Source organism: Numida meleagris, chromosome Z, assembly GCF_002078875.1.
Source record: "Numida meleagris isolate 19003 breed g44 Domestic line chromosome Z, NumMel1.0, whole genome shotgun sequence".
NCBI classification, from domain to species: Eukaryota; Metazoa; Chordata; class Aves; order Galliformes; family Numididae; genus Numida; species Numida meleagris.
The window spans coordinates 12,314,819-12,339,512 of record NC_034438.1 but is presented as its reverse complement, the minus strand read 5'-3'; the positions used below and the strand labels follow the sequence as shown (position 1 = coordinate 12,339,512).

General features: G+C 41.0%; 1 long non-coding RNA gene across 1 annotated transcript in view; it reads left to right on the top strand.

The window, feature by feature from the left end:
* LOC110389907 overlaps positions 1 to 24,694 on the top strand; it is a 39,952-nt gene that overhangs the window by 9,202 nt on the left and 6,056 nt on the right. The window contains exon 4 of the long non-coding RNA XR_002433438.1: positions 20,093 to 20,184. This is a non-coding gene — a long non-coding RNA (uncharacterized LOC110389907). The remainder of the gene's footprint in view (positions 1 to 20,092; positions 20,185 to 24,694) is intronic.

Here is a 24,694-nt window from a genome sequence, read left to right as displayed (position 1 = left end):
CCAGAGAATATGTCAGTGCAGTTGTTTGTGGCTGTGCTCAAAAGCATTGTCCATGCTTCATGGGATTATGGCCATTTCAACCACCATTATTCCAGCCCCGTTAAATAAGTTGGAGGTACACACAACTTTGACTAGAGGAAAGTTCTGTTTTCTCCAGTTTTCTGAGAAAAATAAGTGTTCCTGACTGGTGGCTTATTCTGCTGATGAAAGACACACCTTTGGAATACTTTTGTCACTGGGCAGTACGATGTTTTGTTTTTTTTTTCTCTACCAACATTTATGTAGCAGCTTGCAGACCAGGACTTACTGTACACAGGTAGCTTTTATGATTTAGCTGTAAAGATTTTCAAGGCAAGAAACAGAAGCTAGAAAAATATCACTCTCTTACCATAAGACTGTCACTCTAGAGGGTAGTATTTCAGTGTGTACTCTGTATTAACTATGCTTCTTGGTGTACTCTATATTAACTATGCTTCTTGGTGTACTCTATATTAACTATGCTTCTTGGTACACTGTTTCTGCAAATTCTAGGTGTAGACCCTAGCGGAGGCTAGGTGGCGCAGTAGGTTAAGGCATTACCATTTTTAAGCTGGTGGAGGGGCAGCTAATTCCTGTAAATTTCCACAGCCTCATATATTATTTGACACACTGATGCATTGATTAATGTGGGAGAACCTCATTGCTTTTTGTGGCTTTCCTGATTCATATGTTTTCATACTCATGTAAGTAAAAGTCCACATATAGAAGCATCCAAGATTTTGGACAAAACAGCCTGAATACTTCTCTCATGTTTTGTTTGGTGGCTTACAAGCAGAAGTGCAGCTGAGGGTAAGCAAAGTTTGGCTGCTTCTAATTTGGGAAAATTAAAGTTTATTTCATTCTCTTGAACACCACAGGGCTGTGCTTATAGATGTTTTGTATACCAATAAACCACTGTCTCCAAATACTTACCAAACAATAAAGAATGCCGCAAAGTCAGCCTTTTCCTTTACAGAAAAGAAAAAAAATCTGAAAATGCATTATTAGATTGCCATTATTCCATTTAACATAAAAAAGAAAGCTGAGTATAGCAATGAAAAACTGCTGTTTTTCTTCGAACTAAAAAGAACTACCTGAACAGTTTTGTGAAGCTGCTTAGTAAGTGTTAAATGGAATGACTTTCTGTTGCCAAATTAGGTTGTAGCAGACTGCTAGTTTCTCAGATAGAGAACAGTGTTTACATAAAAAGCTCAAGATAAGTGTCTGTCTCATGTATTGTTATTTGTAGAAGATAAATAAGTGATGATTAATGAGTTATTTATATTCATTAGAAAGGTCAGGAGAGGAGTTATCAATATTTGAGCAGCAGTATGTGGAATTTTAAATAACTCAAATTATCAAAAAGGTTGAGGGTAACAGTCAGATGGTTAATGTACTGAACATTTAGCATCTGTTTGTATGAAGTGTCAAGTGCCTTAGCGAGTCACTGAGTGCACTCAGATTACATTTAAATAATGAGGGAACTCACTTCCTAACAGGAGACTTTTGGCCACTGGCAGGATAAAGCTATTAGCTTCCAGGCAGTAATGGAGAATAGAAAAGATCCATTTCCTTCTTTAATTAATTTATTTCTGTACTGAGATTTCTATGCCTGAAGTGGCTTATGGAAACTAAGAATGTTCTGTAAATACAAGGCTGAGGACATCACAGAGAAGAGAGTGCAAGAGCTGTGAAAACCTTCAGTGGAAGATTGAAGCACTTCACCACAATCTATTCCTATAGCATAATGTAGTTTCATGCATGTTGGTATGAAGTGGCCTATACCCTCATGTGCAGACTCACTGGTGTTAGCTCTCTGCTGCCAGGCTCTGCTTTTGAGTGAGAAGTGTAATGCTCACTCTGCATAAATCCCAAGAATCACAGCACATAGACCATATCAAGACACACAACTCATATTTGTAACTTGTTCCAAACTAATCTCCTTGTCCTGACAAGAGAACAGAGAAAAGAGATAATGAAAGGAGCTTGTTCAGCTCCAGTTTAGTGGTATTCTGCTAGGATTCCTGCTCTTGATATTACCAGAGCCACACCATTTTTTTGCAGTGCTTTCAACCTCTGCACATCTGCTTCTGGCTGGTTTAAACCAGAAAAGAAGGTAAGTAACAGTGGTCTGCAGGGAAAAAGCAACTGAAAGGAACTAGGTAAAAACAGAATTGCTAACCAAGGTGACGCTACTTGAAAACACCAAATACCTCCTTAGCTTTTCTGAGGCAGTTTTACTGATCTAGTATCTACACTTTGTACAGTGAAACCTTAGAGACATGCAGAAAGCCCCACTACGAAGTACGCTGTAGTTTGAGTAGCAAGGCACCCAGATGAAAAAGATATAAATATGTAAGTGATGTAATTATTGAGAAGTCTCTCTCCTGAACCTTCAGTCTCCTCTGTGCTTGGTCCTGCACAAGTACTTGTAAACTCCAAGCATCTGTGGGAATGTAAAGTAAAAGACAGCTTGTGATTGTATGCAGTGAAGGAGGCACAAAAAATGTTACACATCACAGATATCATGTATAGCAATAGTGAGGTTATATGAAACCCTAGACATTGATGGTTCAGCAACCTGATGATCCTGACTGTAAAAGTGCTCTGTGAAAGCAAACACTCTACATGCATTTCTCAAACCATTCAAGCATAACTACCTTTGTAGATTTATGTCAAGTCACCAGAGCTAGGATGGAGCAGGCTACTGAGTATTCTGAGAATTCCTCTGTGGGAGAAAGTAAGCCAGCATGGGTTTCTGGAGCTGGCACTGTGAGATAATGCTAGGACACAGGTTAACCCCAAACCACAGACAGAACTGTGGGCCTTCTGGAGAGTCACTGTCATCTTTGTGAGAACTATGCTCTTTCCCAGCTCTGCCCTCTGTGTGATATGGTGTCTTGTGGCTCCCAGTCCTCTGACTAGGGTCAGCAAGGTGGCTTTTGTTTGGTGTAGTCCATGAAAGACATTGAAAGAAAAGATGCTTGATGTCATAGAGAAGGGAAGGCATGGTGTGAAGGAAGAAGGGTAACCAGTTAAAATGAAGGACAATGACAAAAAGCTGGCAGTGGTATACTGTGTAGATATGAGCATGACATGCTGGGCAAGACTGGAGAGGAGAATTTTTATTGATTGTCAAGAAGTAAGATTTTTTGGAAAGATATTACCTAGTTGTATGGATAGAAAAGTCTAAGTTGGAGAAAAGTTATGTGGAAAGGATACATAAAATTTATATCTGCCAATAAAGACATTAGAGAGTGTTATCGATGATAATTTCTAGGTGGTAATTTTGAAGGCTAGACTTGAGTGACTATGTGGTGCAATCCCAGAAAAAGAGTGTGGGAAGCATAGTAGATTTCTGAGAAGGTTAAGAGTATAACCAAATTTGTCAGTGAATGGTCTAGGGTTGGGAAAACCTCTGGATGAAATGGTGATTAATTTAAAAACTGGACAAACGGTCAATATAACTTGGTTTATTCTACTGAGTTGTGTCACAGAGTGATCTTGGTTTTGCTGATTGGAAAGTGTGCCTAGGCTCATTCTCTTATGAATCTCCTCTTAGGAATTGTTCTTCATAGTCTACACTAAATGGCAGCATGAAGATTAAGATAAGGAACACCTTCTTGCTGGAGGCTTGCTACCATGGCTTATAACCCAAAATTACCTGTTGAACCCACTGGAATCATTGAAGCACAAAGTCTAACTTCTTGATGACATAATTTTGGGGAAAATATTATTTCATTTCCTCTCAACATCCCTCTATCCTTTGTTTTCTTTTTCATAAGTTTCTGAACAACTAGGGGAATTCTTTTTGCATTCTTACTGATCCAACACTTCACTGTCAGCTTCTGCATCCTGACACTGAATGATCTCCCAACTACCAGCTCATAACTGTACATGTATAATAGTTTTCTTATTCCTACCAGGCATAGAGAAGAAATCAACTGCCCCCAAATTCATGTAAATTCCTTTTTACACTACTGCAAGTCATAGCTTTAGTATACATAAAAAATTTCTTTTGCTTACTCATGCTTGTGAGTTACCACCTCACCTGCTTTCTCACCAGTTCTATTCCCCTAACAAGTATTCTGAAGGGTACATACACCCTACATGGGAATACTTGAATATTAATTTGATAACACCACATTGTTTTAGTTTGGCCTTGGTGAATTTTACCTTGCAGTGATCATAGACTTGTTATGCATGAGAGAAAAAGTAATTGTAAGAGACTGGATATATCTTTCTGAGTATGTAGTGGGTGCTTAGATGTACTTTGAAGTGTTCGTGGTTGCACTGGGTTAGGCTCATTTTGACTAACAGAAAGAGATCACAAGATCATGATATCTTTGTTGTGGTTGCCCATGGCTGCATGATTTCTTTGTGGTAACTTGCAGTAATAAAAAGCATTGAAAGCTACTATGAAATCAACCCAGCATCTAACAGAATGGTGGAAATCTGACCATACAGCAGTGAAAATGGAGTGTGGTTCTGTAAATGTTGGGCAATAATTAAACCATGGATAAGAGAGAGGATAAAATACATTTTAAGGTGGCCAGCATACACTGAGGAAAATATCTGAGGCGTTTTGTTTGTTTGTTTGTTTTGGTTTTTTTTTGAACTAGCAGTGCTAAGGAAATTCTAAGAAAAGTTTAGAATGTAAAATTATATTCAAACTTGAAAATCTTGTCATAATGGATCATAAACAGGACAGGTAAAAATTTCTATTTTCAGCTTCTAATCCAGAGATTAATTTTCTCTTGTTTAAAAATAATGGCTAATGATGAAATGGGCTTGGTATAAATTTTGTAAATTCTAGCAATGTTTGCTTTGCATCTGCGAAAGGTATCCAACTTTTAATAAAGCATACTTCTGATTATTAACACAGTTTCTCACAAAATCAAGGGTTTGCAAGTGGTTTTCTCATAATTTTTCATGATGAGCGCTGCATATGGACTTTCACTAATTCTTTATCGGGGTTTATATAGTGAAGTTTCACATGCATATTTCTCTGTTTGAAGTTTCAGTATTCCAGAATAGTTAATCTGTTCTGTACGGGTCTTTTCCACTAGACCTACCAAAGTTATTGGATGACTTTACATTTCCGTCATGTAAATCAACTCTCAAGACTGGACAGTTCCCTCTTATCCAGAAGAATTTCCAGCTCTGTTTATTAGTGACACAGAGTTCCTGCTACAGGACGTGAGCAGTTCAGAACTTTCTTCACACCATTTGCTACATAGATTCTGTTTCTCTGTTAAATGAAAATTTATAGCTTGTACAGCACTTTATTACCTTTTTTCATCCTCTTTATCTCTGCCCTTTTCAACTGTTACCAAACATATCAGGTACTTCCAACAATTTGAATCAAAAGGATTTTAAGAAGCGCACTGGAAAAAGGCGATTGCGTTTGGATTTCACTGAAGTACATAAAAGCAAAAGGAAGCCAGATTCTGACTGCAATTTTAAACTCAAGCCCAAACAAAACATGCTGTTAGACAAAATCTTACCAACAATAGGTTGATTGTACTGCCTGAGATTTGAGATGCTAAATTGAAAGAAATACTATGTTTTCTTCCTTTTAGTACAAAATTGCCATTAAAAGAGAAGCAGTTTTCCCATGGTCTCACTGTGCTTTGACATTGTGCTTAGCCAGATAGCCTGGTAATATTAAAGAAAAGTAGTATTAGAACTGATCAACTTTCTACAAGTTGAAATCCAAACTGATGCCACACAGGAGATATATAGATAGCATCTTGTTTCTCAAATACAATATTAATTTGAACATGAATAACCACAGTTCTGTCTCTGCTAAGCAGCAGTACAAGCATTTATTAATCCCAAAATAAAAAGAGAAGTATTGTATCTATTAAGCTGTTGAGTAGCGTTGAAAAAAGTGTAGAAGTTCACCTGAGAGTCTTCTGATAAATTAGGAATGGTGTAGCCTTCCAGAAATGATTGAATTTATTATCTGCAGTAAAACTCTCCTGCACAAATGTCAACCCTCATCTTTATCTGTGTGCGTGCATGTGTGAGCACAAGAGATAAAAAGGACCTTGGAAAGGCTACAGGATATGATCATGGCTGTTCTTAAACTTAAAAAATTAAGAGAGAAGAGCTGTGCTGCCAAAAGTTGTCTATCTTCTGCGACATTTATGTACTCAGCAGCCTTGACACAAGTTGTCCTTTCTCCACAGGATTCATGTGTTCTTGGATACTTCTATCAATTGCGTGTAGGTCTGTCTCTATCTCAGTCCAATACAGATGGTTCAGCCTTCCCAACCTTTTAGCTAAGAACAACGCAGCTTTGTGCAATCAAAACAGTAACTCTTGTACTTTGCACCTTCACGGTAGCTCTTTGGCTACCTAGCTAAGCATCCACCCAAATTTAGAATTCCAGCTTTATGAAAAAGTGTATTTGCAGACCTGAACCATTGTTAATATTCCATACAGTTTTATGTGTAGAGCAGCAGAAAGTTCTGCAGCCACAAGCACAAGCCTCCACAATTTTTCTTTGCAAGCTTTCAGTTCACAGTCTGACAGGAGAGCTAATGAGAAGGCCAGTGTAGAGATACAGACATGAAAGGCATATCTCCTGTCACCTGCACTCAGCACAAGAAGAAACATTTGCAGACTCTTGTACCTGCTCCAATCCTGCCAGCTAAGGGGATGGATGGAGTTAAACAGGGAACAGCTAATGTCATCTCTAAACAGCCCAAATGCTGAAAGTTGCATGTGGCATAAATCTAGTTTTGTCCTCTGCTTAATTGATCCAACCTTTATGCATGGAAAATGACTTGGAAATAATTATTTTTGTGAAGACCTACAGTGAAGTCCTTCACTGTAGTGCCTAGTACTATCTTTTAGGAGCATGCAGAGGAAAAGTATATGTAATATCTGGGACTTGTGTGTTAAATATGAGGTTGCAGTGGGGCAAAGTCATCTCATAGCCCTGTTCTGACAGCAGCAGGACAGTTACTCAGCTTGCCTTTACTTCTAAGCACACTGTGCACTGTGGAAAACAATTGTGAGATCTCACACTGGTGTCCTTCTTCTAGGGCTGAGCTAAGAATGCCACTGTATGAGAAATGCAGCCTGCTGTTTGAAGTGTCCATTGCTGTAATCACAGAATGTGTCTAAAATAACAGATTCCAAGATCATATAAAATAATTGACATCCTCATAATCTGATTTTGTTTAATTAGCCACAAAATCCTCATTTGCCAATCTTCTCATGTACTGTAGAAAAGATTGCTGATGCTGTGGACATTTTAGAAAAAGATCAAGGCTGAGGTTAAGAAAAAAAAAAAAAAAGGGACAACTTTCAGGCCTAAGGCACTACAAGAGTAAGTGAATGTCTTTTCTTGCAACCATATTTGTAAGGTGGGCACTCCTGAAAGGCAGCATGTAAGCACTCATCTAGGAGACTCAGGACTAGTATATGGACTCGTATAGAAAAAATGGTGATAAAACAGTTTGATTTCCCTTTGTTTTTATTTAAAAAAATAATGAAAAATGCATATCGGAGATACTTTTACATGGGAAATACTTTCATTCATGGCAAAAAGGAAAATAATATCTAGCCTAATTTTTAAATGATGTTGCCATCATTATTTTTTTCAAAATGTTTCCTGTAAGAAATAGATTTAAATGTTATTTCTAATTGCACAGTATTAGGCAGAGACTATCCCTTTGCAGTAAGACCTACACTTACATAGACCAAATTGCTTCTTAGTCTTATTGTAAAAATAATAAAGATATGTTTTCAAGATTATTTTCAATTTTTTTCCCTAGAAACACAAATTTCTTCTGTATTTTCATTCTAGAAGCTCTTTTTCTCACATTATTCTTGACCATATAGATATAGCCTTTTTTTGTTAGTCAGCATTACTTACTATTTTTCTAACTCTTAATTTTCTTGCCCATACCAACATGAAAATAATATACTTGAGTATGCAGCACAGATTTATCCACACTGACATTGTGGTTTTCATTAATAAAACTATTAGATATATTCCTTTATTTTATCTCTTTATAATTCTCGTGTGCTGGCTACTGTACACAACACCTTTCTGATTACTTAACAAGCAAGCACAGTTTAATTTCAGTTAGCCCTTTGCAAATGTTTTGATTTCCCCTCCACTTCTTCCATTTTTTCTGACTCTCAATCGTAGAATCATAGAATCATAGAATCATAGAATCACAGAATGGCCTGGGTTGAAAAGAACCTCAAAGATCATCGAGTTTCAACTCCCCTGCTGAGTGCAGGGTCACCAACCACAAGACCAGGCTGCTCAGAGCCACATCCAACCTGGCCTTGAATGCCTCCAGAGACGGGGCATCCACAACCCCCCTGGGCAACCTGTTCCAGTGCGTCACCACCCTCTGAGTGAAAATCTTCCTCCTAATATCTAACCTAAATCTCCCGTCTCAGTTTAAAACCATTCCCCCTTGTCCTATTGCTGTCCACCCTTGTGAACAATTGTTCTCCCTCCTGTTCATATGCTCTCTTCAAGTACTGGAAGGCCACAATGAGGTCTCCCCGGAGCCTTCTCTTCTCCAAACTAAACAAGCCCAGTTCCCTCAACCTTTCCTCATAGGAGAGGTGCTCCAGCCCTCTGATCATCTTAGTCACCCTCCTCTGAACTCATTCCAAGAGCTCCACGTCTTTCTTGTACTGGGGGCCCCAGGCCTGGACACAGTACTCCAGATGGGGCCTCACAAGAGCTGAGTAGAGGGGGACCACCTCCTCCCTCTCCCTGCTGACCACTCCTCTTTTAATGCAGCCCAGAACATAGTTGGCCTTCCGGGCTGCCGGCACACACTGCTGACTCATGTCCAGCTTCTTGTCCACCAAGACCCCCAAGTCCCTCTCTGCAGGGCTGCTCTCGAGGATTTCTTCCCCCAGTTTGTATAAATACTCTCATCTACAAGAGGGGTCCTAAGGAGGATCCAAGGAACTACAGGCCTGTCAGCTTGACCTCAGTTCCAGAAAAGGTTATGGAGGAGATCATCTTGAGTAAGATCACACAGCATGGGCAGGACAACCTGGGGGATCAGGCCCAGCCAGCATGGGTTTATGAAAGGCAGGTTCTGCTTCATGAACTTTATCTCCTTCTGTGATCAAGTGACCTGCCTGGTGGATGAGGGAAAGGCTGTTGATGCAATTTACCTAGATGTCAGCAAAGCCTTTGACACTGTCTGTCACAGTATTCTCTGAGAGAAACTGGCAGCCCATGGCCTGGACAGGTACACTGTTTTCTGGGGAAAGAACTGGCTGGATGGCAGAGCCCAGAGAGTGGTAATGAACAGAATTAAATCTAGTCAGCATCTGGTCACAAGTGGTATTCCTCAGTGGTTGGTACTGGGGCCTGTCCTGTTCAATATCTTTATTGATGACCTGGATGAGGGGTTTGAGTGCACCCTCAGTAAGGCAACAGATGACACCAAGCTGGGAGGAAGTGCTGGTCTGCCTTGGGATAAGAAGGCCCTGCAGAGGAATCTGAACAGCGTGGATTGCTGGGTTGAGGCCAGTGGGATGAAGTTCAACAAGACCACGTCCTGGGTTCTGCACTTTGGCCACAGCAACCCCAGACAGCAATACAGGCTTGGGGCAGAGTGGCTAGAAGAAGTGTAGTGGAAATGGACCTGGGGATATTGGTTGATGCTCAGCTGAACATGAGCCAGCAGTGTGCCTAGGTGGCCAAGAAGGCCAACAGCATCCTCATGTGTATCAGGAATAGTGTTGCCAGAAGGAGCAGGGCGGTGATCATCCCCTGGTACTCAGCCCTGGTGAGGCTGCACCTCGAGTACTGTGTTCAGTTTTGGGCCCCTTCCTACAGGAAAGACATCAAGGCCCTGGAGTGTGTCCAGAGAAGGGCAATGAAGCTGGTGAGGGGTCTGGAGCACAAGTCTTATGAGGAATGCCTGAGGGAACTGGAGAGAGGAGGCTCGGGGTGACCTTATTACTCCCTATGACTACTTGAAAGGAGGTTGTGGTGAGGTGGGGGTCAGCCTCTTCTCCTGCAAATTAGTGCAAGGACTAGAGTGAATGGCATCAAGTTGCACCACGGGAGATTCAGGTTGGATATCAGAAAAAAAATTTTCTTCAAAAGAGTTGTCAGGTGCTAGTGCAGGCTGCCCAAGGAGGTTGCTGAGTCACTGTCCCTGGAGGTGTTCCTGAAACATCTAGATGTGGTACTAAGTGATATGATTTAGTGAGGAAATATTGGTGGTAAGTGGACAGTTGGACTGTATGATCTTGGAGGTCTTTTCCAACCTTGGTGATTCTATGATTCTATTCTATGATTTTCTTATGGAATGAAGGGAGAAGATAGGGTTGTATTTAATCCCTCACCATTTCTGGATTGCTTCAAGTCTAATTAGTAGATATGAGTTGCCTTTCTTACATGACTGTAAGCAAGTTGCTTTTCTTCTTCTTTTTAATCTTTGTAAATATGAAAGTTTTTGTAACTTAATCCTTAAACTCACAAATCTCTGTAAAGTACTTCGGTCTTTGGGAACTGAGGTTCTGACAAGGACGTAATTCAGCTTTTGTGGTGAAACAGCACTGAGCTTCCAGCTGTAAACTCTGCTTTTCCAGCATTCCTTTTCTGGCTATCTGTGTTATGAACATGAACACTCAGTTATGTATGTAGGGGATAGTTATACGTATATAGTTATGTATATAGGAAGTGTATACCACTTGTTTATGAGGGTGGATAGCGATAGGACAAGGGGGAATGGTTTTAAACTGAGACGGGAGATTTAGGTTAGATATTAGGAGGAAGATTTTCACTCAGAGGGTGGTGACGCACTGGAACAGGTTGCCCAGGGGGGTTGTGGATGCCCCGTCTCTGGAGGCATTCAAGGCCAGGTTGGATGTGGCTCTGGGCAGCCTGGTCTTGTGGTTGGTGACCCTGCACTCAGCAGGGGAGTTGAAACTCGATGATCTTTGAGGTCCTTTTCAACTCAGGCCACTCTATGAGAAAGGGACCATGCCATGACTCTATGTTCTTTGCAGCATGAGAAATGTTTATTTTGCCTTGAAAAATAGCCTTCAGTTTCTGATTCTTCACAGCTATTTACTAATTAATTTTCTATTTATATCAAAGAAACTCTGCTACACGGGAACAGTTAGGGTTTATAAGTGTTCTAAATGTCAAACTTCAGTTAATTCTTTGTCCAGTCAAATTCACTGTACCAGATAACAAATGACTTAGCACAGGTTACAAAGAAAACTAGATTGATCTGGAGTGAGGTCACAGAGACAGAAAATTCTTTACCTTTTTCTGGTCATTTTCTCTGACCTACAATCAAGTCTTTTTTCTCCAACCATGTGTTAGGTTTTTTTGAAAAAGGATTTTGATCATTATATCCTGAAGTGTTTGAAATCTTTTTCAGTACAAGAGAAAAACAATAGCAACTTTTTTGTCCCAGCTTAATTTGTTTTGGCAACATAACAGAAACGCACATTCCATCAGCTTAACTGTATCAAGGATAAACTCCTTAGTGGAACTATTTTGCTGTTGCCTTGCCAATTTACTCTTGATATAATGAGCACCATTCAGTTTACTGTTAACTACAACTGGGTAGATTTATTCAGCATGCACAAAAGTTCTGTTTTTCTAAAATGGTTAGGTGAAGGAAGTAGCTTTCATTAATCATCACTGAAATTGCAAAACAAACAAACAAAAAAAGTAGGAACACACTTAAATGGCTATGAGCTTTCCATAGAACAGCAAAATTATTTCTATTGTGCAAAACTGATATTCAGGAGAAATCTGACTGAAGTAACTGAAGTTCCTTAGATTCTTATGTTTTTCAAATATCTTTTTGATTTAATGAAAATAAAATTTATACAAAGATCCTGACAAAGATTTATACAAATTATACAATTATATTTATTTATTATATTTATTTTTATTTATACAAATTATACAATTTATACAATTTATACAAAGATCCTGACTTTTCACAGGCATTCTAACAGCATCTTTGCACCTCTTGTAGTTTGGATGATTTCAAGGAACCAACACTCTCTTGAAGAGTAACACACAAGACTGAAGTAAAGGACAAATAGTCAATGAAATTCAGTGACAGCAACATAGTTCCTAGTAACAGCTCTTTTGTATCTTTGTAAGAGAATCTCTGAAGAAAGCCTAGATTGAAGGAAGAGAAATATGCAAATGTAGTTAGAAGAAAAGCCAAGTTGTGGCTCAATTCAAATTGCATTTCATAGGAAGTCAGAATATGGTGTGCATTCTAATAGGAAAGCATTGAGACGATGCTTGAAAAGTGCAGTAGAGTGACTGAAAGCAGCAGCTTACTCTGAGGGTGGGGAGAAAAAACAGCTCCAAAGGAATCATTGAAAATTGAAGAGATTAAAAATACTTGTAATTCCAAAAGAAGAAAAATTGAAGAGATTAAAAATACTTGTAATTCCAAAAGAAGAAAAAAAAAAGGATGTTGCCTGTCTGAAAACACAAGCCTTGTTCCTTGCGTCTAAAGGTGGCAGGAAAGGTGCCTCACTGAGAACAACAAAGTGTCCTTAAGTAAATACTGAAGAAGGAGATTGTAAGCAAAATCTCATCTTCCTGTGTAACATTCATTTATAACGAAATTGTCTTTATGATATTACTTATGTTTATGTTAACTCTAATTGTATCTCTCTGTGCATTCATGCCTTCAAATACAGACCTTTTTTTTCCAATATATTTTTTTTTTGTTGCTGACAAATTGGAACACAGATGCTAGTCTCATGAAGGAGCAGGAGAAACCTAAGAGTCGTTGTTCCTCAGATGCTCATATCAGCAGATACGTGTATTTGCTAATTGTTGCTGCTGTCAACATTTAGAAACAGGGAAAATGGCTTGAAGTCCAGCTGTCGATAGAAAAATCTTTCTAAAAAGAGCTCTGTTGGATTTTATTTTTATTCTGTCTGCCTTTTTTCATGACTTCCAACATACCAGTGTTTCTAAGAGCCAAGCTAATTTCTTTCCAGGCCAGTCATGATCTCCAGGGACAAAAGTCAAAATGGGAAGCTTTAAATGGCAATGTTATCAATGACACATGAGGCAGAACAGAATATAGTGTTCTCTATAGCTGTGTTAGTTATGAGTTGCTGAAAACTAAATATTATTTTCAGCAATAAAGAAATCTAATGCAGTAGTTATGGGTGATTTCTTATCCCTTGTAAAGTTTTCCCATATTGGTGAAGAGTTATCGTAGCACATCAGGAGTAGATGACCTTGAAAAAAGGATTTGTAAGGATATTAAAGAAACCGAATTTCATGATTCCATATGTAAGCTCAGAGTACTAGTCTGAGATTTGAGCAAGAAATGTGCAGGATGCTTTTTCAAACTGGTCAGTGAAAATCACTGAATCCCCTTCAGATACTGAAAAAAAAATGGATTACAGGTAAGGATGGAACAGCCTTTGAATGAAGAGAAACCTATCACATGAGAGAAAAGAGGGAACTGGTGGAAGATACATGAGATGGGATGGAATGGGATGGAGTGGGATGAGATGGGAAGGGACAGTCAGAATCATGTCTGGATCTAAACAGAGCTGAAAAAACTGTGAGGATGCTACAGTACCATAGATACTGTGTTGTCCCTTTGGCTTTGGTAGGACATTTTATAGATTGGGATGCTTCTTAAGGCATGCATGGGATTCCTGAAGGCTTCCACCACATTTCTTTGGAACATAACAAAGAAATATCCATGTGAGTTACTTCTGAAGTTTGATTTTGCATGCACAGGCCTCCAAAGACTGTCATACTAGTCTGGGTATATCAAGCACTGAAGCTGTACTGAGTAGGTATGTCCAGAGACTTCTAATGCAGACACTGAAGTCTATATTTAATTATGTTCTAGAGCTTTTCTTTGGGGCTAGTGCCTTTGAAATGCTTTCCATCTTCTCACATAATGTTTCTAGGGATGAGGTCTTTATCTATGATATTCTGCTGGGAAGGAAACCAAATATTAAAGTCATGACTACAGTCTGAATTTTGAGGGTTAACTGAGCACTAATAGCCTGCCACACAGTGGAGGAGATATCACCTTTCAAAACTCCCCAGAGCTGAGCTCATGACTTTTCAGCTTCTGGGCTGAACACCAATTCTGGGTGTGAACACCAATTCCAGGCCTACTAAGTTATGGCTGACCAGCACAATTACAGAAGAAATTGCACAACCTTCGACTTTCAAGACCTGTTTTCACTGCCATAAGTGACTTTAATGCTACTGTTAACACAGGGAAATGATATAACAGTGTCTTAATCTCAGTGTAAATGTTTGATACTAGAAGAGTGACTTTAATTTGCCAAGTGATAGTTTTATAATGCAGAGTTTAGGAATAACTACCGCTTTCGTCTTTCAAACATCTAAAGTATAATTAGACAAATCGTAAGTACTTCTGAGCCCTGTCACAGGATGACAGGCTTGATTCCATGTTGGAACACAACTAATGCAAGCCCCTACATACTGCCCTTGAATAGTGAGAGAAGTTGGCAGATACATCCAATAATGACAGTTATCTCTTGGAGCAGTTTTTGTCTGTAGTATTCTTGCAGCATATTAAACTACAGCTGATAAGTGCAGCACCCTCATCCTTTTCTCTTTCCTGCTGCTCTGAAACTGGCACTGACTGACTCAGTCCTGGAATTGTCACAGCCAAGAACTGAAGCCCCTTGCTGTTTACCATCTGGTGGGAGAAGTGTTTGTTTAAAGGAATTTCTTGTTTTTAGAAAAGTTTGGAGCTCATGGTGCCTCACTCTAGGGAAATACACAGAACAGAGTATGTTCTGTTTTTCATCAGATTCTACTTTCCATCCTGGAGCAGGATAGGAGAGAAACCACAGACCAGTAATGCCTGCATACAAATTCAGGAAAACGCATAATTAAAGCCATGTACTCCCATTACATGAAGGCATCTGCACAGATCTTTTGCCCCTACAGGCTTCTCTGTGTTACAGAAAACTCAGGAATAGTTGAAAGTTTCTGAGAAACTCTTGCAGAAATTTTGTATCTTATGGCTCCTCTAATGCACATCAGAGCCCTCCATCAGTTGTTAAAACAGTTGCTAAAAGAACTGAAGTTCTTTGTCCTAAATTTTTCTGGAAGCCATATTTCAGCCATGGTTGGGTGTCAGGTGGATGGGCCAGGCTCTTCTCAGTGGTGCCCAGAAAAAGGACAAGGGATAATGGGCACAAAATGGAACACAGAAAGTTCCATACAAACATGAGGAAGAACTTTACTCTGAGGGTGACAGAGCACTGGAACAGGCTGTCCAGGGGGGTTGTGAAGCTTCCTTCTCTGTATATTCAAAACCCGCCTGGATGCTTTTTTGTGTAAACTACTGTAGGAAACCTGCTTTAGCAAGGGGGTTGGACTAGATGAGCTTCAGAGGTTCCTTCAAACCCCTATGATTCTGCGATTCTGTGAAATTGCTTCAATTCCTTGAGCATATTCTTCCCTGCAAAAGCATGAGATTTCAGGTATTTCCCCCCCACACACAGAACTGTTCTCAAGTAAGATTGCCACTGGGTCGAGGAAACATCCACTACTAATACAGGCTGGGGTTTGAAAGGATTGAGTGCAGCCCTGCCAAAAAAGACTGGAGGTACTAGTTGATGGGAAGCTGGACATGAGCCAGCAATGTGCCCTTGCAGCCCAGAAAGCCAACTGTATCCTGGGCTGCATCAAAAGATGTGTGGCCGGCAGGGTGAGGGGGGTGATCCTGCCCCTCTGCTCTGCACTGGTGAGGCCTCACCTGAAGTACTGCGTCCAGATGTGGAGTCCTCAGTACAGGAGAGACATAAACCTGTTGGAGCACATCCAGAGGAGGGCCACAAAAAATTATATAGGGGGTGGAACACCTCTCCTACAAGGATATGTAGAAAGAGCTGGGCCTGTTCAGCATGGAGGAGAGAGCTCCGGGCAGGCCTGAGGGCAGCCTTTCAGTATCTAAAGGGGAGCTACAGGAAAGAAGGAGACAGACTCTTTAGCAGGGCCTGTGGTGATAGTACAAGGGCAAATGGCTTCCAGCTTAAAGAGAGTAGATTTAGGTTGGATATAAGGAAAACATCTTTTCCAGCTGGAACAGGTTACCTAGAGACATGGTTGATGCTCTGTCCCCAAAGACTTTCAAGGTCAGGCTGGAACAAGCCCTGGGCAACCTGATCTAGCTGTGCATGCCCTGTTCATTGCAGGGAGTTGGACTAGATGACCTTTAAAGGTCCCTTCCAACTCTAAGGATTCTATGATTCTATGAAAAACATTACAATATATGATTCTGTATCTTAATATGGTGTGGTCACCATGTCAGAACATCTTAATTTATGTGTAGGATATCTAGACCTTTATCCAAGTTTTCTCTCTGTCTGGACTGGCAAAGAATTGAGTTAGAGGCTTTTAGTAACAATACCTTTGGAAACAAGTGTTCTTTGGAAACCTGAAAATAATAGCTTCTTTTAGAAATTCCAAGACAAAGCAAGTGATAGTCTTGAGTAAAAAAGTTCTCCAGGAGAGAAAAAATCTTGTAGGAAGATCTCCTGGGAAAGACTTGTTCCAGCCACTGAAAGCAAACACTGTTTTAATGCATAATGACATGTTTCCTTTCCTTTGGTCTGGCTTCCCACTAGTAAAAATTTCAGTGCAGCTGAGTGGAAATGAAAAGAAACTAATTGTCTCAGAGCAGTGTTAACTGTCTTTGCACTGCAGTTTCATAGTGGACAGAAAGTGCACAGAAGTGCCCAGGTAGGAGATCACCTGTGCCACAGAGATAGAAATTATCTTCTATCCATCTGCACTTCCACTTATCTCAACATATTTCACTGCTGAAATCATAGGAGTTTTCCAGTGTTTTGAACGCACAGACAGGCAAACCTCAACTAAATGAATCAGAAAATGTTTTTTGAAAGAATATAAAGCTCCACTTGGCAACCTGCCTAACCTTGGTATATGTAAGTTTCATCACTGCAGAGACTGTTGTCCTTTGAGTGATTAGTGCTACCTTAAAGCTACAGGTCAAAAAGTCTGAAACATGACCTACTAGGAGAGATGGAAGGAAATACGGTTATTTAGTCTGAGGGAGAGGGGAGGCAGGATACCACTTCAGATATGTTACATGTCGCTAAAAAGAGAAAAAGAATAAAATGTGTTTCCATGCTTTTTGCGGTGAGGACAGGAAGTGTTAAAAGCGTTAGCTAAGATTTAGTTATTTGTCGCTGGGTTACATTGCTTGGGATATTTTTGAATCTCCATCACTGAATCTAAATATGAATTAGGCAGGTATCACTGAGAGCGATACAGATACCGCTGATTCCACCTTTGGGTAAGGGGTTGATCTGCATGACCTCATGCTTTCTTCTAGCAATTGTTCCAGTTATTTTTGTGGTATCTCTGTACTTAATATAAAATAGAGAAGGCTGTGTATTTTAAATGTTGTTTGTGAAAGTCCTCTCCTAATCTTTAAAGCTGTTAAATTTAAGAGTGGCACAGAATATATTTTTTTCCCTTCTCAGCTTTCCTTCAGCAATCCATTTCTGAGAGAAATACACACAGCTTCTCTTTCCAATTTTAGTACTTAGCGTGATTAAAAGATTCATTGTTTCACGTCCCTCTTTGTGTTTGTCTTGAGTTTGTACTAACTTCTATTGTCTCCAGGGTGAAAGCAAATGGGCTAGAACTAGAACAAAATTTGTAAAATATTGACAGCTACCCACCATACTATATCTCTGACTGCAGATTGCAGTTTTTCTCTGATTATCAGGATGGCATGTGAGAAACAAACTAACAGTCACCTACAGTCAAGACTGATCTAAGATCAACCAAGGGCAGCTAGTCAAAATGCATAAAAGGTTACAGGGAATGAAGCTGTACAGTAAAGCAACACATGAAGAGTACAGAACTGACAGCTTATTTACCACGTGTTAGTATTTTAGTGAAGAGAAATAGCTCTCTACTCTTCACAGAACAGCTATTTCTTGGTCTAGTACTGAGCTGGTCAGTGAAGTGGCACTGTTTCCTTAGTGCCCTTCTGATCTTATCATGCGCATTTATGAGACTTCTTAAATCAACAATGTGATTTTTTGATTAAGAGTAGGTCTTTCTGCCAGTTCTGATTAGGGAAAACGCTTGAAGGGTTACAACAGGATGGAGCTTGCTTGCTTTGTTTAGCTTGGGCAGAAATTTAAACAGAAATAATCTAAGGGTGCATATAGTATGCATTGCATGCAGAGACACTGGATTAGGAGCCAAACAACCATTTTTTGGATGGTACTTCATTGTGTTCAAACTTAGCTTGGGTGTGCTAAAACATTCCTACACATAGTATGTCTATTAGTTTGTCATTTTGCCATATTTGGATAGATTTTCATGCAAGCAGTACAAGATATTATCTTTCCTGATTGTCCTATTGTCATATTGCAAGACTTGTTCTAAATGTTGATATACTTAACAAAGAGAACTGGGCAACTGATGTCATCTACCTGGACTTCTGCAAGGCCTTTGACTTGGTCTCCCACCATGTCCTTATCTCTAAATTGGAGAGACATGGATTTGAAGTGTGGACTATTAGCTGGATAAGGAAGAGGCTGGAAGGTCACAGCCAGAGGGTTGTGATCAATGGCTCTGTGTCCAGGTGGAGGCCAGTGATGAGCAATGTCCCCTAGAGGCCTGCCTTGGGACCAGTGCTCTTTAACGTCTTTATCAATTACGTAGATGATGAGACAGTGTACTCTCAGTAAGTTTGTTGATGACACCAAGCTGAGAGGTGCGGCTGATACAGCAGAAGGAAGAAATGCCATCCAGTGGGACCTTGATAAACTCAAATGGTGGGCCCAAGTGAACCTAACAAGGTACAACAAAGCAAAGTGCAAGTTTTGCACTTAGGTCAAAGTAATCCCAGATATGCATACAGACTGGGAGATCTCCTTGAGAGTAGCCCTGCTGAGAAGGACTTAGGGGTCCTGGTAGATAAAAAACTTAACATGTGCCAGCAGTGTGCGCTTGCAGCCCAGAAGGCCAATTGTATCCAGGGCTGCATCAAAAGAAGGGTGGCCAGTAGGGAATAGTGTTTCTCCCTCTCTGCTTTGCCCTCATGAGACCCCATCTGGAGTATTGTGTCCAGGTCTGGGACCTCCAGCAAAGGAAAATGGCAGGCTTTTGGAGTGGGTCCAGAGGTGGGTCATGAAGATGTCCAGAAGGCTGAAGCACATCTCCTAGGATGTGGGCTTGGATCTGGGCTTGTCCAGTCTGAAGAAGAGAAGGAGGGAGGGGAATGAGGGGACACATCATTATGGCCTTCCAATATCTAAAGGGAGATTATAAACAGGAGGGAAATCAACTTTTTCAAGGGTAGATAGTGATAGGACAAGGGGGAATGGTTTTTAACTAAAGGAGGGAAGATTTAGCCTTGAGAAAAGAAGACTGAGAGGGGATCTAATCAATGTCTATCAATATCCAAGGTGCAGGAGGCAAAGGGACGAGTCCAGACTTTTCAGTGGTGTGTGGTGATAGGACAAGGGGAAACAGCCACAAACTGGAGAATCAGAAGTTCTGCACAAATGTGCATGAGAACTTCTTCATGGTAAGGGTGATGGAGCACTGGAACAGGCTGCCCAGAGAGGTAGTGGAGTCACCTTCTCTGGAGATATTCCAGAACCACCTGGACACCTACCTGTGCAACCTGCTGTAGGGAGCCTGCTTTGGCAAGGGGGTTGGACTCGATGATCTCTAGAGGTTCCCTTCAGCCTCTACATGTCTGTGATCCTGTGATTTAGATTAGATGTCAGGGGGAAGTCTTTCACTGAGAGGGTGGTGAGATGCTGGAACAGGTTGTCCAGAGAGGTTGTGCATGCCCCACCCCTGGAGGTGTTCAAGCCCAGCTTCTATGGGGCCCTGGGCAGCCTGATCTGGCACTTGATTGCTAGACCAAGTGGTTGTCAACTCTGTCTGCAGCGAGGTGGTTGAAACCTGATGATCCTTGAGGCCCCTTCCAATCCATGTCATTCTGATTCTTGAACTGAATTAAGAAGTATAATGCAATCTATTTTCTCCTAATTTTACTCTCAGGAATAGATGCGTTGTTTCTCAAGACCAGAAGCAAACCAGAACAAGATAGCGACACTCCTTGAATGGTTAATGCTTGGCAAAACAAAATGGAGGTACACAATAGCTGTAATGTAACAACGTGATATTGTCAACTGTCTTATTTATGGTACAATTCATTTAGTACTTTGTTTCATAGAGGAGAGAAAATGACTGAGCAACTGATTTCTTATTCTTAGAAAATTTGATACTTTTAACTTGAAATCTACATTTTGCTCATGTGAAAATTAAGCTTTGAATATCATACGACCTTCACATTTCTTTCAAGAGCCAGGTAACCCAAAGTTATTAGTAACTTAATATGGTGTTCTAGTTCTGGGCTGACAAGTGGCACGCACTCTGTTATCAGTTGGCTCTCTCCTGCATGCCTTCTTCGTGAATAAGTTGCTGGCACACTTGGAGACCTCTGGGTAAGATAATCTGAGGACAAGATTGGGGGAGCTAGGGGTGCTGGTGATAGATAGACACAGCATCTGGCCAATACTTGTGATCTATGATCCTATGGAATCATTAGCTCTGTTAAATGTTCTAAGAGTAAACAGCAGCAGATACACCTGCTTTAAATCTGTTTTGGATCACCCAAGAAAGGTAATGGTCACAATCTAGTAATAAGGAATTGGTTACTCCTTTCCAAGGATCAGGGCTCCCCCAAACACTTGAAAGAAGGCAATCTCTAAGTATAGATGCTTCCCTTGCAGCTGCCAGCCCTTAAATGAGGTTAGGGAGGTGTGGACCCTGGATCCACCCCTTCCGGTTGCACAGGTGATTTGCTTCCACCTGTGCTCCCACGGCTGGCTAAAACCCCTTCACCAGGTGCTCAATCAGTGGATCAGGCCATGACCTAACATTTCCCATACAAGCATCTTAGATGAAAAGTTGGAGGAAAAAGTTAAACACAATTTCTTTTGCAGTGGATAATTCTAAAACTTAAAGCAACCCCTGTAGCTATGTGAGTCAGAGAGGACAGAGAAAGACAGTGAGCCAAAGAGACAGTGACATTTGCTGCTAGATATTTAGAACCAGAAAAACTGGAGCATAGTAGATGCTCCAATGCATGGCCTTGTTCTGAAAGATACAAAAGACCAAGCAAGTAAGCGACCAAAATATTTTTTTAGATCTAGCCCCAGGTCAATTCATTTTCACTATGCTATGCAAAATCAAGGTTACTCAGTGCCATCAAGAGCATAAATGTTTATCTTCCCACTACAGAAATACATGAGGCTTTTATACTGTATATTCTCATAGAGGTGAGCTTAGCATTATGGCCTCTTTCCTGCTCCCTGCACCAGATGCAGCTGCTTGGACTCATTTGTGTTCCGTTGGTCACTGATATCTCCTGATGGGAAATGGTTATCTTACAGTCTTGAAGCAGAAGAGAGAGGGGGAAGTTGTCTGTACCTCATAGCATGGACTTTGACTCAAAGCACCCTTCCAGAGGTGCTGTTCAGAACTGCAGCCAATCTCTGTTCCACTCTGTCATATTTTGGCCCCTTTTTTTAATGAACATTCATGTGTCCTGTCATGAATCTATCTATCAACATCAAAGACAAAGTCACCTGCAAAGTCTGCATGTATTATATGGTGACAGCAGCTATTTTTCTGAAACATTGAATTGTTCTTCTTTCAAACAGCAGTAGATCTACAATTTGTAATAAGACTAGTTTCTGACTTTCCAAAATCAACTGGACATAGATCTTAATTCCCATATTAGATATGATCTTCATTGGCCATGTTAGGCACAGATTTTACTTTTGTAGTCTCATGATTGCAGGCAGTAGTTCCATGAGGGAATTCAGTCACCCTGATATTTGCTGGAAAAGCAACACTGACAGACATCCACAGTCCAGGAGTTCCTGCAGTGTGTGGAAGATAACTTCCTGATGCAGGTGGTGGAGAAGTCAATGAGGAGAAGTGTGTTGCTGGTCCTTGTTCTTACAAACAAGGGAGCGCTGGCTGGGCTTGTCTAGTCTGAAGAAGAGAAGGCTGCGGGGAGACGTCATTATGGCCTTCCAGTATTTAAAGGGAGGTTATAAATAGGAGGGAAATCAACTTTTTACATTGGTAGATAGTGAAAGGACAAGGGGGAATTATTTTAAACTAAAGGAGGGAAGATTCACATTAGATGTCAGGGGGAAGTTTTTCACTGAGGGAGTGGTGAGTGCTGGAACAAGTTGCCCAGAGAGGTTGTGCATGCCCCATCCCTGGAGGTGTTCGAGGCCATCCTGGATGGGGCCCTGGACAACCTGACCTAGTACAAGAACTAGCTGTTTGCAACCCTGCTTGCAGCAGAGAGGTTGAAACTTGGTGATCCTTGAGGTGTCTTCCAATCCAAGCCATTCTATGATTTGATGAGAACAAGAGAGGTGACTAAGAACTGGGCAAAAATGAGTGTCACTCCAGTTTTCATAAGTGGCAAGGAGGAGGAGACAGGAAACTACCAGACAGTCAGCTTCACCTCTGTCCCTGGGAAGGTGATGGAGCAGCTAATTATTGATGTAATCTCCAAGCAGGTGGAAGAAAAAAGGATTATCAGGAGTAACTAACATGGATTCACCAAGGGTAGTCTTCTATGACGTCATCACCATCTGGGTAGATGAGAGGTGAATGTTGCATACCTTGATTTAAGCAAGGCTTTTGATACTGTCTCCCAGAAGAACATCCTCATAGATAAGCTCTGAATGTGTGGGATAGATAGCAGACAGTGAGGTGGATTGAGAACTACCTGACTGGCAGAGATCAGAGGATTGTGATCAGCAAAATGAAGAATCTAGCTGGAGGTCTTCAGCTAGCGGTGTTCCCCAGGGGCCAGTACTGGGTCCAGTCCTGTTCAGCATCTTCATCAGTGACCTGGATGAATGGATAGAGTGCACCTTCAGCAAGTTTGCTGATGATGCTGGGAGGAATGGCTGACACACTAGATGCTTGTGCTGCCACTCAGTGAGACCTGGACAGGCTGGAGAGTTGGGCTGAGAGAAACTTTGTGAGATTCATCAAGAGCAAGTGCGGAGTCCTACATCTGGGAAGCAACAATGGCATGCATCAGTACCAGTTAGGGGCTGATCTGATGGAGAGGAACTTTGTGGAGAAGGACCTGGGTGTCCTAGGGAGCAACATGTTGGCCATGAGCCAGCGTGTCGTTGTGGCCAAGAAGGCCAATGGTATCCTGGGGTGCATTAAAAAGAGTGCCTTTTTGTATGTAGGGAAATTGCTTTAGCAACGGGTTGGACTCAATGATCTCCAGAAGTCTCTTTCAAATCTCATGATTCTGTGATTACAGCTTTCATGTATTTAAAATCGTTCTTCTTCCTAAGAAGCCAGTGTTTCTAAGCACATGAAAATCCCTAGAATGTACCTATAATAACACTGCACCTAAATTTTACATCCTTTGGGTGAGATTGGGAGCCAAGTTTTCCCAAGACAGAGCATCTCCTCTATATGCTTATTCCCAAGAATAATGTCATAAGTAACTTGAAGAGTGTATTTTCTCTCTCTCCTACCTCCCTTGAAGATCTAGTCATTAGTCTCACTACTTTATAACAGTTGTGATGACCAGCACTTCAGGGACCTCTTGCCTAGTAGCCTGTCTCTGACAGGGACTGGCAACAGATGCCTAAAAAAATATTGTGACCTGCTGCATGTTACACTGTCCCAGTACTTGGTCTTTGGCAGCCTAATGACTTCCAGAGCCTGTGGTTATATTTGGACAGTGCTTAACAGCCACTGACAGATTTACTGTAATACACTTATGAACTTTTTTGAGCCTGTAAAGTTTGCACTTTATGTATTCTTCTGGAGGAAGCAGATCAGGCAGCAGAGAAATCTACTTTTGATGAACTCTTTCCAAGATCTCTAGAATGTGCTTGCCAGGAGCAGGAGAGAAAGGTGGACAAACACAGCAATTCCCACAGTCTGGGGGGAAGCACATAGGAGAGAGAGTTGCACAAAGGTAGTATCTCTATTTCAGGCAGGCTTAGGAGGGTAGTCCAAAGCACTGGGCTGCCGCTTAATTGCTAGCACACTGTCATACTGTTTTGGTCTGTGCCAGCTAATACTCTCTGAAACACTGCCTGAGCATGGTTCAGGGGATAGTGTGGGCCAGGCTATCCCAAACAGGTATTCATAAACAGAGGCCCTCCCCCTGAGCACAGCCTCTTCTCTATGCTTAGGCATCTAAATTAAGAGAAAAACCACACAATGTTCTAGAGCCACGTAATCACCACATGGAACACAAAGGAGACCCAGAGCCAACTTTGTACAATGTAGACACTATCATTCGGCCCACAGCATGGGAACAGTCTATGTCTGGGTCTAGGACTGAGAAAAAGTAGAGAAGTTTGCATATGAACTTGAGGAGTTATGAGGAACTGATTATACATCAGAAAGTCATAATACTCTGGAAATCCAACAGCAAGGTAATTAGGAGGCTTATAAATCCTCTTAATACCTATTTGGTCTCAGTTTGAGCTCCTCTACTTTAAGTTTGTTCTCCTATTTTATGATCTTTCATCTCATAACTGGTGAGTTTAGACAAGACAAAGATTCCAAAGCTTTCACACAGACATCCTG